Below are 17,685 nucleotides of genomic sequence, written 5' to 3' on the forward strand. Positions count from 1 at the left end.
TATGAAATGGAAAGAATGCAAACCATCTCAGAAGAGGTAGTTTTTCTGAAATACAGTGCTTTGCTCTGTTCGGACTCGGAAGACATTGACAGTGAGAACACATTCAGATTCTCCAGGCCATACAAAAGTTAAAAACATAAAAATGCAGGCTTTCTAATGGCATGACAAAAGAATGATCTATAATGAAGAAATTAAGTCGTGGTGAGTCGTATGTGTTCTGTACTATTTGCCAGAGTGACTTGTCAGGGCATGGCTACTCGTGTAGATGCAGAGCGCTTTGAGTTAAACCAGCCTTCGTAGAGTGCAGTAGGGAAAGCGCTGCAATCTGTCCACACTGACAACTTCAGGCACACTGGCATGGCCACATTTGCGGCACTTCCAGTGGCATTGGGAGTGGTGCATTATGGGAAGTTATCCCAGCATGCAAGTGACTGCAACATGCTTTTAAAATGGGAGGGGTGGGGTGGAGTGTGACAGGGAGCATGTTGTGTGTATGTGGGAGGAGAGAGAGTGGGTTTTTGGGGGGTTGAGAGCATGTCAGCATGCTGTCTTGTAAGTTCAGACAGCAGCAGAGCTCCCCCTCCTCCCCGCCTCTCTCTCTTTCACACACATAGCATTCCACAATAATGGCTTGCATGCTGGCTGTCAGAAACGGAGCTTTGAAAGGGCATTTCCGTATTCCTACAGGAGTTCAAAACAATGGGGAATTGACTTAAGGGGATTATGGGATGTTTCCGGAGGCCGATCAGAGCGCAGCAACACCTCATTCACACTGATGCCTGGACATTGTAGCCAAGGCGCAGCAAATGTGGAGTACCAGCAGCACTGTAGCTCCGGAGTCAGAGCCCTGTACGTGCCTTACCAGTGTGGACAGGGAGAGAGCTAGGTCGCCCAGGGCTCCTGTATTGCACTGTAACTCGCAAGTGTAGCCAAGCTCTCAGTCACGCATGGTGGTATAAATGACATTAAAAGACACATTGTTGGGTCTTCACATGACACTGCAGTAAAAGCCTGGTGCAGCTTCAAAGAAAATAACCAACATGTTAGTCATCTTCAAAACTAGATGTCAGAGAAAAAATTAATTGAGCAGAATTACTTGTTATTAGTTTTGTTGTAGAGCATACTTTGAAGTTTGTGCTGCTTATCATGCAAGCAAAATATTTAAAGCAATGTTTTCTGACTCAGAAATGGCTGAAAAATAAAATTGTACAAGTTATTGGTCAAGCCCTTGCTGAGGATGCGTTAAAGGGAACTGTATCAGAGGAGTAGCCGTGTTAGTCTGGATCTGTAAAAGCAGCAAAGAGTCCTGTGGCACGTTATAGACTAACAGACGTATTGGAGCATGAGCTTTCGTGGGTGAATACCCACTTCATTGGATTCATTAAAGGGAACTGTTGATGCAATTTGTTCCAAATGTTTCATGTTATATTGATGCAAGCAGTGATGAAGCTTGGAAAGACTTAATATTACTAGTTCAGGATTTCAGCAAAGGAAGAAGAAATGGTTGTGGAGTGGTTTCTAGATTTAATGGAACAGCTGCATCCATATTTGAGAAGATGAATGAAACCTTTCAGAAACTCTCCATTCCATGGGAGAACATAACAGGATTTGCCAGTGATAATGCCTCTCTGATGAAGGGAATAAATAACTCTTTTCTCACAGAACTGATAGAAAAGCAGCCGAATGCCATCTGTAATGTTGGCTGTCCATGCCATCTGATCCATATTGTGACCATCAAAGCTGCAAAGACGTTAGTAGTAGACATCAAAGATACAGTAACCAGAATATACGCAGTCTCCTTTGGACATTGCTAGCTCCTGGAACAATGAACTGAACCTCTAGGGGTCCTGCCCTTGGGACAATAACAATGACTCCAGAGCCTCTAGACACCATTTCCCAGCCTAAGCAGGGTTTGGGATGGGGACAGACTAGTCTGGAAATGCCTACAAAAGCCAGTGGGGAGGTTCTGCTGGACTGATTTTTTATAGACAGTTTGCTTAGCCAATGAAGAGCCAGGACTGCTCATTCCCTCAGTGGGAGGGGACAGGCTGCCCCTCAGACAAACTCAATCTGGTTTCACCTTTAGAGCTGGGATAGGAGCAGCATGGCCTGAGGAGTCTCTAATCAACTCCCACTTCCTACCCAAAAGGGGCCTGTGAACTATTGTGGGATTTAGTGTGTGACCAGGGAGTGCCAGCCATGCAGAGACCAGGCATCAGGGAGGGGCAGAGAACCAACTTGGTGCCAGCTACTTAGAGCTAGCCGAGACCTCTAGACCAGGAAGCCAGGAGAAGACTCTGCCCAGCTCAGGAGTGAAGTCACCATAAGGGAACTCCTTTCTTTTTGTGTAAACTGGCCAGTGATCACTGTGCTGCAGCAGGACTTAACTAAAGCTTCACATCTACGTGCAGTAGTGCTAGGGAGAAAGCTGGGCAGCTGTATGCACTGCTGAATGCAGGGAGGTGAAGAATTTGTTAATGTTTTAGTATATTAGTTAATCTCCACTCTTTCCTTCCTGAGATCCTCTATTTCCTGTCTCTAATGAAGTCCCCTGTTGTGATGTTTTTTGAAGGTGGCATTTCATTTGTTGGGATTTGCATTTGATGTATTGGGGTGTTGGTTATATTCCTTGTGAGTAGTGATAGCATTAGTTATTTTCCCAAGGAACATCACCCTTTGTGTCCCAGGCATAGAGAGGAATCTCCTTGGGTGGAGGCTCCAGGTGCCAAAATAAGGAACCCAGGATGCAATTCATGCAAGGAGGGGGTGAAGCTGCTTGGATTCGCAAACACCAAGAAGGAAGTCTGAGCCATGCCTCTGGGGAGGGGCTACATCAAGAAGCTTGAAAAGAAATACTAAGGGAATTTGATTATTTCTGCAGTGTAAAAAATCTAAATGTGTTGCAGCATGTACCAACTTGATGGCTAAATTTTCAGTGCTGTTTAACCAGATTACTTCATATATGGGTTTTGAAGGCATCTTTTTTGTCTCAAGATGATAAAGATCCTGGTGTAAAATCTTTGAAAATCTACAAATTGAATTACATAAGAATGGCTATACTGGGTCAGACCAAAAGTCCATCTAGCCCAGTGTCCTGTCTGCCAACAGTGGCCAATGCCTGGTGCCCCAGAGGGAATGAACAGAACAGGTAATCATCAAGTGATCCATCCCCTGTCACCCATTCCCAGTTCTGGCAAACAGAGGCTAGGGATGCCATCCCTGCCCATCCTGGATAATAGCCATTAATGGACCTATCCTCCATAAACTTATCTAGTTTTACCTGTTTTTTGCATAGTATTTTGCCTTTGTTTGACAGTGTGAATGAGATGCTGGAAAGTGAAGCCCCACCCCCATCCATTGCTTGCATACCAGTGTTATGGAATTGGTCCAGATCTTTGGAAGACACAAAGCCAGCCAGTCTCAAAGAAAGAAGACCTGTTAAAGGTACATGTCTTAAATCCAGACAAGCAAGTGGAAGGTAACAAATTGTTAGTTGGATTTAGTGCTTTTCGGTTCCTGAAGTCTGAAGAAACCCAAAGCCATGCTCGTTGTGACACTATTAGGAAAAATTTTACTCTGCTGCCAGGAAGTTTTACAGTGCAGCTCTTCTGGAAGAACTCCCAGTGAAGAATGACATTTTACCATCTTTATGTTAGATTTCAGGAAGAGAAGCAAGCATGAGTTTTCTACTCTCGTGATGCTAGAGTGATTCCTATAGAGAAATGGATAGCCTGAGCAATGAATTTTAATTGTGGAATTAACAAGCAAGTTTTGAATTTGAAACAGAATCAATGCTAGGGGAAGACTTTTGAAACAAGATGAGTGAATTCAAGTCCAGTGTCTGAGAGGTCAGTTTCCACTGCTTTCCAAAGCCAGGAAAACTTCCTTAATTTTGCCTCATAGCAATGTTGGCTATGAAGGGATTTTCAGCATGTGTGGAAATATTTGAACCCAGCAGAGAAATGAAATCAAAACTACCACCCTCTGAGGTATGCTGGCCACCAAAGTGAACTTGTTTTGCAAACAGGATTGTTCCCAGCTCAGTGTGTGCATGGAAATGCTAAAGAAGGCAAAGTGCTAAGTTCACTGTACTTCAGCAAGATCATTAATAAGGTAACTGTGTTTCTAGATTATATAACTTTGCTGAACACGAGAACTTAAATTGAGTGTCTGTTCTAATAGGCTTTATTAGCAAATCAAGTAGCCCCAGAAATGTCCCTGAAATGTAATTTGAAAATGTTGGTCAGTCTGCTCTGGAGGCTGCAGGCAGAGCTCCTGAGGAATGGAGGTGAAGGAAGCATGTGACTCCCCTGCCCACCCTTTGGCTCTGTGAAGCAATGGTATCATTGAGTTATGGAAGAGCAGTACACAGGGCCCTGGAGGGGAGGAGGGAGTAAAAGGGGGAAAACATGAATGGATCCCTTTCTCCTCCAGAAAAAGAGAAGAGTGTTTTTTAAAGAAATCTGTCTTAGTGGGACTGGGTGACCGAGGGAATTGGTAATGGGCTACGAAGCCTTTCACTCACTGGTTAGAATCCAGTTCTGATTGCTTGTTACCTCAGTCAGTCAGCGTTGTCATGGGTTGTTCAGTAGCCTGAAAGCAATGAGGTGCTAATAGGTCTCAGACCTATTCCTCTCCAGGACAGCTATCCACACCAGAAAAACCATCACAGCTGGGAGGAACTGGCTTGCTTATTGACAGACTTGGCAGAGAGGCCATGGACTAAGAATGGACAATTGGACTATTGTTGCTACCCTCTCAGGTCAGAGGGGAGGCATGATACTGAGGAGGGATGTGTGTATGTTTCACACTGTTTCAGTCAGTATCCCAGCCTGTTATTGTTTGAAGCCATTGGACATAGTTTGTAGGTGGATGCTCCCTGGGAGCTGCCCAGGTGGCAGGGTTCTTCAACCTTTTGACAGAGGTAGGTGGGCAGGTCGTGACATGTGGGAAATAGAGTGGATGAGCACTTGCGCTGATAGGAAGCTGGGGTAGAGTTGGCATCTGGAAGCGGGAGAGCGTGGCAGATTCTGGTAGCTGGATGGAGAGGTCAGGCTTAGGGGATTTCATGGAATTTAAGGCCAGGAGGGACCAGTATGCATCATGAAGTTTGATCTCAGATGTAGGAGAGGAAGGAGAAAAGAGGAAGGCAGCTGGAACTAAGGAGAACGCTTATATTGCAACACATAAAGCACGTACTCATCTGCTGAAAGTAAACTGGGAGTGTTAGAAAGAGAGCTGAGTCTACTGATGAGTGAAAGACTGCAGCTTGGAAGAGGAAGAGAGAACAACACTGGTGAACTGAGACTACCCTTCCTCAGTGCTTCAAGTTACCATGAAACTGAGAACAAATCCTTTTAATCCATTAAGTATTTCTACAGTGATAATATATGGTGCAAGCTCACTCTCTGGAATGATACGCAGCAGGAGATGTGGGGAGAGGTCCCAAAGTATCACTAGGCGCAAACAGTGTTAAGCGCCCTGGGTGTTTCACTGCTTATCCCATGCTCTACTAAGGATCCTTCGTGACAGAAAAAACTTTGTAAATGTGGAAGATGATTACCATCTGTACAAGTAAATGAGCTCGCTGCTGCTGCTGCTCAAAGATTTCATTGCAGGGAATATTCCCTCTTATGTTAATTAACCTTCAGCATGTCAAAAAGTGGAAAGTGAGAACAAGAGCCCTCTCCTGGTTCAGGCCAAAAGGCATCTTCATCCTTGTAACTTTTTTTTTAAAATATAAGAAGCTTCCATTTCTCCCTGCTTGAAGATGGAGGGCGAGGATGGACAGGTTGGTTCTCTTTGTGAAATATGAACTCTGATTTCATTCCATAGGAAATGGCCTTTGTTGTTATCCAGCAGCATTGTTGCATATTTTCACAGCTCTCAAGAAACTTAGCCAATTTTGTTAAGCAAAGTTGCCCTGCAATTCTTAACAATTCCCTGCTCTCGAGTAGAAATTAGTGGTGGGGTAACCCTGAGAAGAAATTAAAATATATGCATATGCAGCCCTAGACTGACAGTTCAGTACAATTATCCTTTTGTACTTCTGCAGCGTCTTCCATCCCAGAAATTGAAATACCTTGCAAACACAAATGAAGCCTCACAATTCCCCTGTGAGAGAAGCAAGACTTATAACCAGTTTACAGATGGGGGAACATTGAGGCATAAAAAGAGCAAGTGGTTTGCCCAAGTTCACACAATGAGTGAATATCAAAGACAAAAATTAAACCCAGGAGTCCTCACTGCCATTTTCCTCCGCTAGATTCTCAAGACCATACTTCCTGCTGAGAGCCAATGGCAGAACCCAGGAGTCCTGCTTCCAGTCTCAAACATCATGTCAGCAACCTAGATTTTTGTTTTATTTTAGGGATGCTTCTAGGACCACCCTGTTCCTGTATTTCAAAAATTCTCCTCTTTCCTTCTCCAAAAAGAGCTCTCCTTCCTGTGGGTGAGGAAGGTTAATAGCAAAGCCCTCTAGATCCTGTCAGTGCGGCCAAGAATACTCAATGGTTGTGAAACATAAGGGCCAATCATGACCACCTCCCTAGTAACAAAAATGTGATGGATCTTAACTGGAGTCAGATGCCTTCTATATAGTAACTTATATAATTTTTCTTTTTGAGCAACATAAATGAAAGATGTAATGCCCTTTCCCATAAAGAGACCCAATTCATCCAGATCCATTTCTTTGTCCAAATCCCATTTCACTTCTTATCAATATTCTTTTCAATCAAAATTATATAGATTTTAGAAATATAAATCTTTTCTTCCAACTTGCTCCTGGATAAACTCCTCGAATGTGGTTAAAGGTCAAGCTAGTGCTGATTCATATTGAGATTTAACAATAAAATGTTTGACTTTTGTAAATGTTGAAAATATGGCATTTTTTATTACATATCTCTTGGTATGATTTCAAATTGGGACCCAAGAACAGCTGTCCAAAATTGAATAATCTCTGCTTATCCACAACTAACTACTGACTACTAGCGGTAAATATGCCCAATGGCTTGTGATGGGATGTTAGATGGGATGGGATCTGAGTTACTACAGAGAATTTTTTCCTAGGTGCTGACTGGTGAGTCTTGCCCACATGCTCAGGGTTTAGCTAATCGCCATATTTGGGATTAAGAAGGAATTTTCCTTCAGGGCAGATTGGAGAAGCCCAGGGAGTTTTTCGCCTTCCTCAGCAGCCTGGGGCACGGGTCACTTACTGGAAGATTCTCTGCACCTTGAAATCTTTAAATCATGATTTGAGAACTTTAATGGCTCAGACACAGGTTCGATACAGGAGTGGGTGGGTGAGATTCTGTGGCCTGTGTTGTGCAGGTCAGACTAGATGATCATTATGGTCCCTTCTGACTTGAAAGTCTATGATTCTAATACTCACTCTGATATTTCCTAGGGATAAATTCCTGATTATTAATAAAGTAGCTAAGGTAGAGGGCTTCAGTGACAGGAATTTAGAAAATTTGCCCAAAGCTGGATGAATGGGTGATTTTTTTTTTTGATGGTAACCTAATTTTTGTAACCCAACAATGACTATGAATAACTATATTGCGCTTCAGTTTTATTAGAATTTTACCCAGTGTTTGGATGGTCTGTTAACCCTGTTGATCACTCCTTTTAATTGTGATGCATATAATATAATAAGCCAAATTAGGGGAAGCTCATATTTGTTCCATTCTTCTAAGTCTTGTGTTATTTTATTCTACTTTGGAAGGTAATTTTTTCTTTAAAAGGATTTTTAAGTTTCTCCACCGTGTCCCTAACTCTTCTAAAGATTCATTTACTCCTTTGTTTATGTAGCTGACAACTTTGTTTTGACCATTTTGAGAATGTTAATTCCTAAAATTTCAGATTTATCTTCATTTATTTTGCAGCTTGATACCTGCCCAAGTTCCAGTCAGTTGTGCTGTAATTTTGAACAAGCTTTCTGGCTCCTGTAAATCTAAAAAGACATCGCGTACTTTGTGTTCTAATCCAAAAGGTGGTTTAATACCCTTTGTCAAGAGTCTGTTTCTCACATTTAGTGCAGATGGCTTCATTGCCAAAGCAAAAAATGGGAGATAGTGCACAACCCTCTCTCCTACCCCTGATCAAACTGAAAGAAAGGAACTGATGACCATTAATCACAGCAGAGGCTCAAGGATGAGTATATAGTGCTGATATGCTACAGGAAGAAAAGTTCAATACAATACCATTGCTGGGAAGCAGTCTCATGCAGTTTTAAATTTACCTTACCAAGAAGGTGGGCTCCCAAAGTTATACTCCTCAAGCCATCCTGTTTATACCCACCTTGTTTACCATGTCAAGTATTGTGTGCTATCTGAGCCTAGATTTAACCCGGCAGCTTTCTACCTTGTTTTTCTGGTATCATAGGGTACCCCTTCTCTGTTCTGAGCACATGCATTCCAGGTACCAAGGGGCATGAAGGCACCTCCGAGGTTTGTACCAGGGTAGAACAATCATATCTTGTCTTTTTTCCTTTGTGGCATCCCAGTACGGGCCTGTGAGCATAACTTCCCTACTTGTTGCTATTATAAAACCCTCATATGTCCTGATCCTGACTACTTAAGGCAAAGCATACTTCAGCTAATGCATGGGTGAACAGAATTGTGGGGAGAATGTAATACATTCAGTTAACGTAACTTCCCCACACTTATAATGATACTAGCCAATACATTTATGTTAGGCATAACATGTGGGGGAGTTCATTGATTTTAGGATTTGCAGGAGTGGGGAATGGGAAATTCAACCCCTCTCCTCCAAATTTAAGTTCCCTCTACCACTGCCTAAAAGGGGATTGAGAAACGGAAGTGCATCCCGTCTGCAAGAGCAAAGGCCTCAACTGTTTTCCAAACAACAAAGCTAACTCACCTTCCTGTGTGCCAAAATTCCCAAGTGCCTTCAACCCAGATATCAGAACCTCTAGCTTCCCTACTCACACATCCTATAGTGCATTTACATGTCCGGAATACAAAGTTTGCAGCAAAGTGAAAATGAACAATTTAGGACAATGTAAAATGAAATAAATGACAAAATAAATAACAAGGGATGCTCTCCTGGTGGGCTGTGAGTGCAGGTGGAGGGAGTGATGTGGGGGGGACAGTTCAGGGATTCCTATTACATAAGTTAGATGGGCTGTGCTGCATAGGATCCGGGGCGTCGCTGGCAGAGAGGGTATGTTACAGATTGTCATACATATATGGTGCAGGTTACAAATGTCTGTGTCTTTTACACTATTATCCTCCCAGCTCCTATACACAGTCTTCACTGCTCCTTAGAGACATCGTCTCTGTTGGTAGTTCTCATAACATGTGAATTCATCACTCCAAAACATTCTCTTTTCTTTTGGAAAGTGAACCCAAATTCTCTAGTCTTTTGTCAGCTACTGAAGCATTTAAAGGCCTGACATCACTCTTTTTTTCCCCTGAAAAGAAATCCCATGATATACTCAGAATGGCTATTGTAATTATGAAGAAAAAACTTATTATCTATGCAACATTAGTTTTTGGGACTTGGAAAACATTTATTATTGAAGGGCTGCTAGATAAAAAGATTTTCTGTATTGGGCGCTGATTTGGTTGATGTATTAGTCTCTTTAGCATCTCCTTGACAGGTCTATTTAAAGCTTTCCTTGCATCTGACCTTCCCCAGGCAAAGCCACTTGTTACACTCTGCCCATCAGTCAAAAGGAGTTATAACAGAGCTTAAATGGGTCTTGTGACACAATGCCATTGTATCAGCAATAGAGCTATAAATACCAATTCTAGCACTCATACCTGTAATTGCAGCAAGGAGGGCACAGCAGTGGCACTGGTGCAGAGACCAGTTTTCATGTATCCCCACAGCAACCCAGCACCGGGAAAGGTTTTCTTATGCAGAATGAAGTGACAACAGGCAGGCAATAGAGGCTTTGGAATATTGTGGGGAGACTGGTTTAGGTTCTGATTTTTCTTCAAATGGTAAAGATGGAACAAAAGCAACTTGTGGCAAACTGGAAATGTATACGGTGAAGGTGTGCCTGAGACTAGGGTTAGAAGACTTAGCAGGGAGTAAGACTGGCCAGTGACCCATCTGAGGCCCAGTTACTGAGTGAAGGAAGAACCTGAGTTGACACGGGCCAGTGCAGATAGAAGGGGTTGATGTATTTCAGTGTAAGTATGTAAAACACTTTGGAATCTTCTGGGGCAAGGCCTTGTGTAAATGATGTTTGTGAAAACACTGGCATCCCTAGGTGGAAGGAGCGATCGAAATGCCACTTAGAGTATTTATTTGTATCAATAAATATTGTTTCATTTACTACTTTGGTTTGAGATTGGTGAATGCAGGTTATATATCTCTGCCACAGACCTGGTCGAGACCTCCTGTGTTGGATGCCCCTCAGGCAGCTGTATTTCAGCTCTCACGCTGGATCCATGTGCTTTGAAGCTTGTTTGGGTCGGGTCCAGTACTGTGTCTTCTTTGGTGTCTAGGCTCACTCCCTGGGCATAGACTCTGTCTGGCACCCCTTCTCAGAAGTGGGGCCCTGCAGTCCAGCTGCCCTAGACCCCAAGACCAGTGCTGACCCTCCCACAAGACTCCCAGTAGCTTACTCACGCCCTCCGCAGAGCTCCACCCATGCGGCTACGCTGGTTTATAGTTTAACTCTTCAGGGACATGTGACAGTTGAAGCAAGTAAGACACAGACTTTGCAGATGGATTTCTAAACCAATCACTTTCAGAAAGTGCAAGACATATATTGATCCAAGCAAAATAAGAAATATCTGTACACTAGTCCCTGCCTCAGTTTCCTTACCACTCTTGAGCATTATTTGTGATTTGGTTAGTATCTTATTTCAGGGTTCCAGGTCCCATCTCCTGGATTTGACTCCTTCAACTCAGGCTTCTCTTCCAGATCTTGGAGTTTCCTCTCACTCCTGCCCCAAACTCCCTTTCTAGCTCAGAAAGCCTGACCCTTTGTGCTCAGCCATCCCATTGTTCTGTTAGGGTAAGGTTAGGACTCCGAGGTGTTACGGTAGTATAGATAATAGTATTTAGCTGTTGATGATCCATAACAGTTGTCTCATTCAGAGGAGGACACTCAGATGCCAATATGATTCAAGAATACAGTAAGGGCTACCAGAAGGGCATAAACATTCAGAGAGTTCATAATATCAAACAGAATACACAAGTTGTGCATAGAAAGGTGCCTCAAAGTGCCACACCAAGGCATGCATCCGACGAAGTGGCTATTCACCTGCAAAAGCTCATGCTCCAATACATCTGTTAGTCTATAAGGTGCCACAGGACTCTTTGCTGCTTTTACGGATCCAGACTAACACGGCCACCCCTCTGATACTTGACACCGAGGTAATTCAGCTTATACAGCTCACTTTTTAGACTGGTACCGTGCACTGTTCTATTTTCAGACTGCCTGGAGATGGGGAAGCTGTGGACAGAATCTGAATTCTGGGCAATATCTGTGACTGTGCTACCTTTTCTTTGGAAACATTCCAGTTTTAATGCAGCCATCAGCTTATGACTGGTAGCTAAGGAGCTAAAAGCCCAAAGAGAAACTAAAAGCCTCTGTTTGTTGGTGGATCATTTAAGGGTGCTATCTATCATCAATCACCCGCATTGCACTTCACTCAAAAGACACCCTATGTTTTGTGCGTTTAAGGACTGTGCACATTTGCTTTGTAGGGAAGAAATTCCAGCTTGCAATAGGTGTCAGCCCTATTTATATGTGATTATATTAAAAACTTACATAAAAACTAGACATTATGCTAATGTTGTCCAACTTCACCTAAAGTTTATAACAGAACGGTGGTTCTCAAACTGTGGGTCGGGACCCCAAAGTGGATCATTACCCAATTTTAATGAGGTCGCTAGGGCCAGCATTAGACTAGCTGGGACCGAGAGCTGACACTGAAGCCCTAGCTCCAGTCCTACCTGGGGCGGCAGGGCTCAGGCTGTGGACCCCTCTCCAGCCCACCCAGAGTGGTGGGGCTCATGCTTCACCTCCCCTTCTGGGGTCATGTAGTAACTTTGTGGTCAGAAGGGGGTCACATTGCAATGAAGTTTGAGAACCCCTGTAATAGAACATGAGAACGGCCATACTGGGTCAGACCAAAGGGACATCTAGCCCAGTATCCTGTCTTCTGACAGTGGCCAATGCTAGGTGCCCCAGAGGGAATGAACAGAACAGGGAATCATCAAGTGATCCATCCCCTGTCACCCATTCCCAGCTTCTGGCAAACTGAGGCTAGGGACACCATCCCTGCCCATCCTGGCTAATAGCCATTGATGGACTTATCATCCATGTACTTATTTACTTCTGTTTTTTAACCTTGTTATAGTCTTGGCCTACACAACGTCCTCTGGCAAGTAGTCCCACAGGTTGACTGTGCATTATGTAGAAAAAATACTTCCTTTTGTTTGTTTGTTAAATCTGCTGCCTATTAATTTCATTTGGTGATCTCTAGTTTGTGTGTTATGAGGAGTAAATAACATTTCCTTATTTAAGTATCCGGGGGTAGCCGTGTTATTTTGTATCCACAAAAACAAGGAATCCGGTGGCACCTTAAAGACTAACAGATTTATTTGGGCATAAGCTTTCATGGATAAAAAACTTCACTTCTTCAGATGAAGAAATGAGGTTTTTTACCCACAAAAGCTTATGCCCAAATAAATCTGTTAGTCTTTAAGGTGCCACCAGACTTCCTTATTTACTTTCTCCACACCAGTCATGATTTTGTAGACCTTTATCATACCCCCCCTTAGTTGTCTCTTTTCCAAGCTGAAAAGTTCCAGTCTTATTAATCTCTCCTCATATGGAAGTCATTCCATACCCCTAATCATTTTTGTTGCCCTTTTCTGAACCTTTTCCAATTCCAATATATCTTTTTTGAGATGGGGCGACCAAATCTGCACGCAGTATTCAAGATGTGGGTGTACCATGGATTTATACAGAGGCAGTATAGTTTCTCTTACTCTATACCCCCTTTTTAATGATTCCCAACATTCTGTTCACTTTTTTTTGACTGCGGCTGCATATTGAGTGGGTGTTTTCAGAGAACTATCCACAATGACTCCAAGATCTTTCTCGAGAGGTAACAGCTATTTCAGACCTAAATAATTCTCCTGAGTCCCATTCTAGTGCCTTAAATACAAGAGAATATTCTTTCTCTTCTTGCCATATTCTGCCTCATTCACTGTTCACGCTGTGCAGTGACTGAAGCAGGTGTCCCATAGAATGGAAAAGTAAAGAATGCATACACGGAAAAGGACCAAATTACAGTTGCTTATCCAACCATAATACTGGCATTTACTAACATTACAAGCTTAACATTCTTTAAATGTAAGGTTCTGTTTGTAATTTCCTAGGATTTTTGAAAAGCAAACTGAAAAAACAAAAATACCATCCTTTGGAATCCTGTTAAACTCTTGCCTGGGTCAGCAGCAAGAGTGGAAACTAGCAGCTTTAGACCCACAGTATAATTCCCTGCCATTTGCACTGGGGGGAGTAACTGTTCGCCATAGTAGATTGTCTCCTCCAGTGGCTGGCCCACTTGGAGGATAAATGTGACACACACTTTGCTAAGTGGCTTTAAAAGCTGTCTACTGGACAGCATAGAGATATTAGAAACCAGAAATCCTAGAAGAGAGTGTTCTCTAGTGGTTAGAGATGGCACAGTCAAATACAGTCATACTGATGGGATGAGACTTGCCATATTAGAGACCTAGGTTCTATACAAGAAGTGATCTTGTGCAACCTCTGTTTCCTTATTTGTCCACAGCAGTAACACAAGTACGTGGGAGAGCTGAAAGTGGAAGCCACGAATTCCTGGTTTGTAGCCTGTCACAAATGGCTGCTGTTCCCTAGCTTTAACTCTGTGCCTACTCGATAGGAGGGTCAAGCAAGAGACTCAATGAAACTGGCATGTAGTAAAACTTTGGGGCTGGAGCATGCTCAGTTCAGATGGAATATTTGGAGATATTAGCCTCAAGCCTCTAACAGGATCTTCAAAGCATGTACAAATGACAGTTTTTTTCAGAAGTTTATAACTTGGTGAAATCTGGGTGAATTTTCACAGGGTCAGTAAAGGATTCCTGTTGGACTCCAGGACTATACGCATAAAAAATTTCACGTTTCCTAGAGATCTTCATTGGAATAGTTGGAAAAAAAGTTTGATTTTGTGTGTGTGTGTGTGTGCGCGCGCGCCTTTTTGACATTTTTTCCCCTTCAGTCAGAGCTGCTGCATGCTCTCCACTTCTGAAATTCAGGATCCCTACATATATGCCTAAATAGTGATCTAGGAGCCTGACTTTTGGCACCCAGTTTTGAAAATCTTGACCTATGTGTCTAAAGTTAAGCACCTAAATCTGTAACCAAATGGACAGATTTTCAGATGGTGCTGACAATCCACAGTTCCCAGTGAAGTTAAATCATTGCCTAAATATGAATGTAGGTGTCTAACTTTAGACATTAAGATTTGAAAATGTTAACATTAATTTTTAATGATAGTTTACATGTACTTTAATAATGGCACAATGTCTGTGGAATTAATACTATAGTTGCATAAATGCCAACACAATTAACCATAATTAATCATCTCACATTGGCTTCCAAAGGAAGGAAGGAGTGGTAATGAGAAACTGTATTGCACAATTTATTTTTAATTGGGACACACTGTTTTATTTTTCAACTGATTTGCAGCACTGCTACAGGATTGTAATTCCAGCAGAACTGAAATAAATTGTTAAATTCCTTACTAAGGTAATTCGTGAACCCTAAATAATTTTGTAAGTGGAGAACTGCATCTTTCCTGGGTGAGATTCCCATTCCTGGCTGGGAGCAGGCAATGTAATTAATTACAGGGAGCATCCAATGTGCCTTATTAACTGTGGAATCAATATCAGTGATAATCAATATAGGAATGTATGTTAGAGACTAAAGCCCAGATCCACTAAGTCATTTAGGTGCTTACCTCTCACTATTGGGCCTAACCCGTTATAGTGCAACATTGCTGTAAAAAAACTTTCACCTTTACCTATGCAGAGCAAAGGGAATCAGTTGTTTGATCTAGACTGTGTTGTTTTTTTGCTCTGTTATGAAAAATACCTGGTGCAAGTGCTGGTGGAACCAACTAGGGGCAGAGTTCTTGATCTGCTGCTCACAAACAGAGAAGAGTTAGTACGAGCAGCAAAAGTGGATGGGAACCTGGAGGCAGTGACTATGAGACGGTCGAGTTCAGGATCCTGACACAAGTAAGAAAGAAGAGCAGCAGAATACGGACCCTGGACTTCAGAAAAGCAGACTTTGACTCCCTCAGGGAACTGATGGGCAGGATCACTTGGGAAAATAACATGAGGGGGAAAGGAGTCCAGGAGAGCTGGCTGTATTTTAAAGAATCCTTATTGAGGTTGCAGGAACAAACCATCCCGATGTGTAGAAAGAATAGGCGACAAGCTTGGCTTAACAGTGAAATCCTTGCTGATCTTAAATGCAAAAAAGAAGCTTACAAGAAGTGGAAGATTGGACAAATGACTAGGGAGGAGTATAAAAATATTGCTCAGGCATGCAGGAGTGAAATCAGGAAGGCCAAATCACACTTGGAGTTCTAGCTAGCAAGGGATGTGAAGAGTAACAAGAAGGGTTTCTTCAGGTATGTTAGCAACAAGAAGAAAGTCAGGGAAAATGTGGGCCCCTTATTGAATGAGGGAGGCAACCCAGTGACAGAGGATGTAGAAAAAGCTAATGAACTCAATGATTTTTTTGCCTCTGTCTTCACAAACAAGGTCAGCTCCAAGACTGCCGCACTGGGCAGCACAGTATGGGGAGAAGGTGACCAGCCCTTTGTGGAGAAAGAAGTGATTTGGGACTATTTAGAAAAACTGGACGAGCACATGGAGCTGGATGCCCTGCATCCGAGGGTGCTAAAGGAGTTGGCGGATGTGATTGCAGAGCCATTGGCCATTATCTTTGAAAACTCATGGTGAACGGGGGAGGTCCTGGATCACTGGAAAAAGGCTAATGTAGTGCCCATCTTTAAAAAAGGGAAGGAGGAGGATCTGGGGAACTACAGGCCAGTCAGCCTCACCTCAGTCCCTGGAAAAATCATGGAGCAGGTCCTCAAGGAATCAATTCTGAAGCACTTAGAGGAGAGGAAAGTGATCAGGAAGAGTCAGCATGGATTCACCAAGGGCAAGTCATGCCCGACTAACCTAATTGCCTTCTGTGAGGAGATAACTGGGTCTGTGGATGAGGAGAAAGCAGTGGATGTGTTATTCCTTGACTTTAGCAAAGCTTTTGATACGGTCTCCCACAGTATTTTTGCCGGCAAGTTAAAGAAGTATGGGCTGGATGATTGGACTATAAGATGGATAGAAAGCTGGCTAGATGGTCAGGCTCAATGGATAGTGATCAACGGCGCCATGTCTAGTTGGCAGCCAGTTTCAAGTGGAGTGCCCCAAGGGTCGGTCCTGGGGCTGGTTTTGTTCAATATCTTCATTAATGATCTGGAGGATGGCGTGGACTGCACTCTCAGCAAGTTTGCAGATGACACTAAACTGGGAGGAGTGGTAGATACGCTGGAGGGTAGGGACAGGATACAGAGAGACCTAGACAAATTAGAGGACTGGGCCAAAAGAAACCTGATGAGGTTCAACAAGGACAAGTGCAGAGGCCTGCACTTAGGATGGAAGAATCTCATTCACTGTTACAAACTAGGGACCGAATGGCTAGGCAACAGTTCTCCAGAAAAGGACCTAGAGGTTACAGTGCATGAGAAGCTGAATATGAGTCAACAGTGTGCCCTTGTTGCCAAGAAGGCTAACAGCATTTTGGGCTGTATAAGTAGGGGCACTGCCAGCAGATCGAGGGACGTGATCATTCCCCTCTGTTCAACATGGTGAGGCCTCATCTGGAATACTGTGTCCAGTTTTGGGCCCCAGATTACAAGAAGGATGTGGAAAAATTGGAAAGAGTCCTGTGGAGGGCAACAAAAATGACTAGGGGGCTGGAGCACATGACTTCTGAGGAGAGGCTGAGGGAACTGGGATTATTTAGTCTGCAGAAGAGAAGAATGAGGGGGGATTTCATAGCTGCTTTCAACTACCTGAAAGGGGGATTCAAAGAGGATGGATCTAGACTGTTCTCAGTGGTACCTGATGTCAGAACGAGGAGTAAATGTCTCAAGTTGCAGTGGTGGAGGTTTAGGTTGGATATTAGGAAAATGTTTTTCACTAGGAGGGTGGTGAATCACTGGAATGGGTTACCTACGGAGGTGGCTTTTAAGGTCAGGCTTGACAAAGCCCTGGCTGGGATGATTTAGTTGGGGATTGGTCCTGCTTTGAGCAGAGGGTTGGACTAGATGACCTCCTGAGGTCCTTCCAACCCTGATATTCTATGGTCTAGATGGACCTAAAAGGGCCTGTTTTGCCCTTTAATATTTTTGTTTTTGGGCAACATGTTTCATAGGCAAAATATGAAGAGCCGGATCCTAACCAGGTATCCCAGTATAAATCTAGAGTAATTTCCAATGATATTATTCTGATTCTGCACCATTTAAGTCAGATTTTCCCAGTGATTCTCACTGAGAATCAAATATGAACAGGGCTGGCCCTACCATTTAGGCAGCCTAGGCAATCGCCTAGGGCACCAGGATTATTCGGGAGGCGGCATTTTGCTGGGGGGGT

The 17,685-nt window shown here is 43.2% G+C and overlaps 1 protein-coding gene across 12 annotated transcripts in view; it reads left to right on the plus strand.

The window, feature by feature from the left end:
• The window catches only part of HIVEP3 (HIVEP zinc finger 3), a 435,200-nt gene that overhangs the window by 166,402 nt on the left and 251,113 nt on the right, over nt 1–17,685 (plus strand). Inside the window, exon 1 of one of the 12 annotated variants that reach the window (XM_050932280.1) lies at nt 14,700–14,764. The exons of the other annotated variants lie outside the window; for them this stretch is intronic. The gene's annotated coding sequence lies outside the window, so the exon portion shown is untranslated. Of the gene's footprint in view, nt 1–14,699; nt 14,765–17,685 lie in introns of those variants that run through there. 12 annotated transcript variants of the gene reach the window in all.

The sequence above is a fragment of the Gopherus flavomarginatus genome, chromosome 22 (assembly GCF_025201925.1).
Source record: "Gopherus flavomarginatus isolate rGopFla2 chromosome 22, rGopFla2.mat.asm, whole genome shotgun sequence".
NCBI lineage: Eukaryota > Metazoa > Chordata > Testudines > Testudinidae > Gopherus > Gopherus flavomarginatus.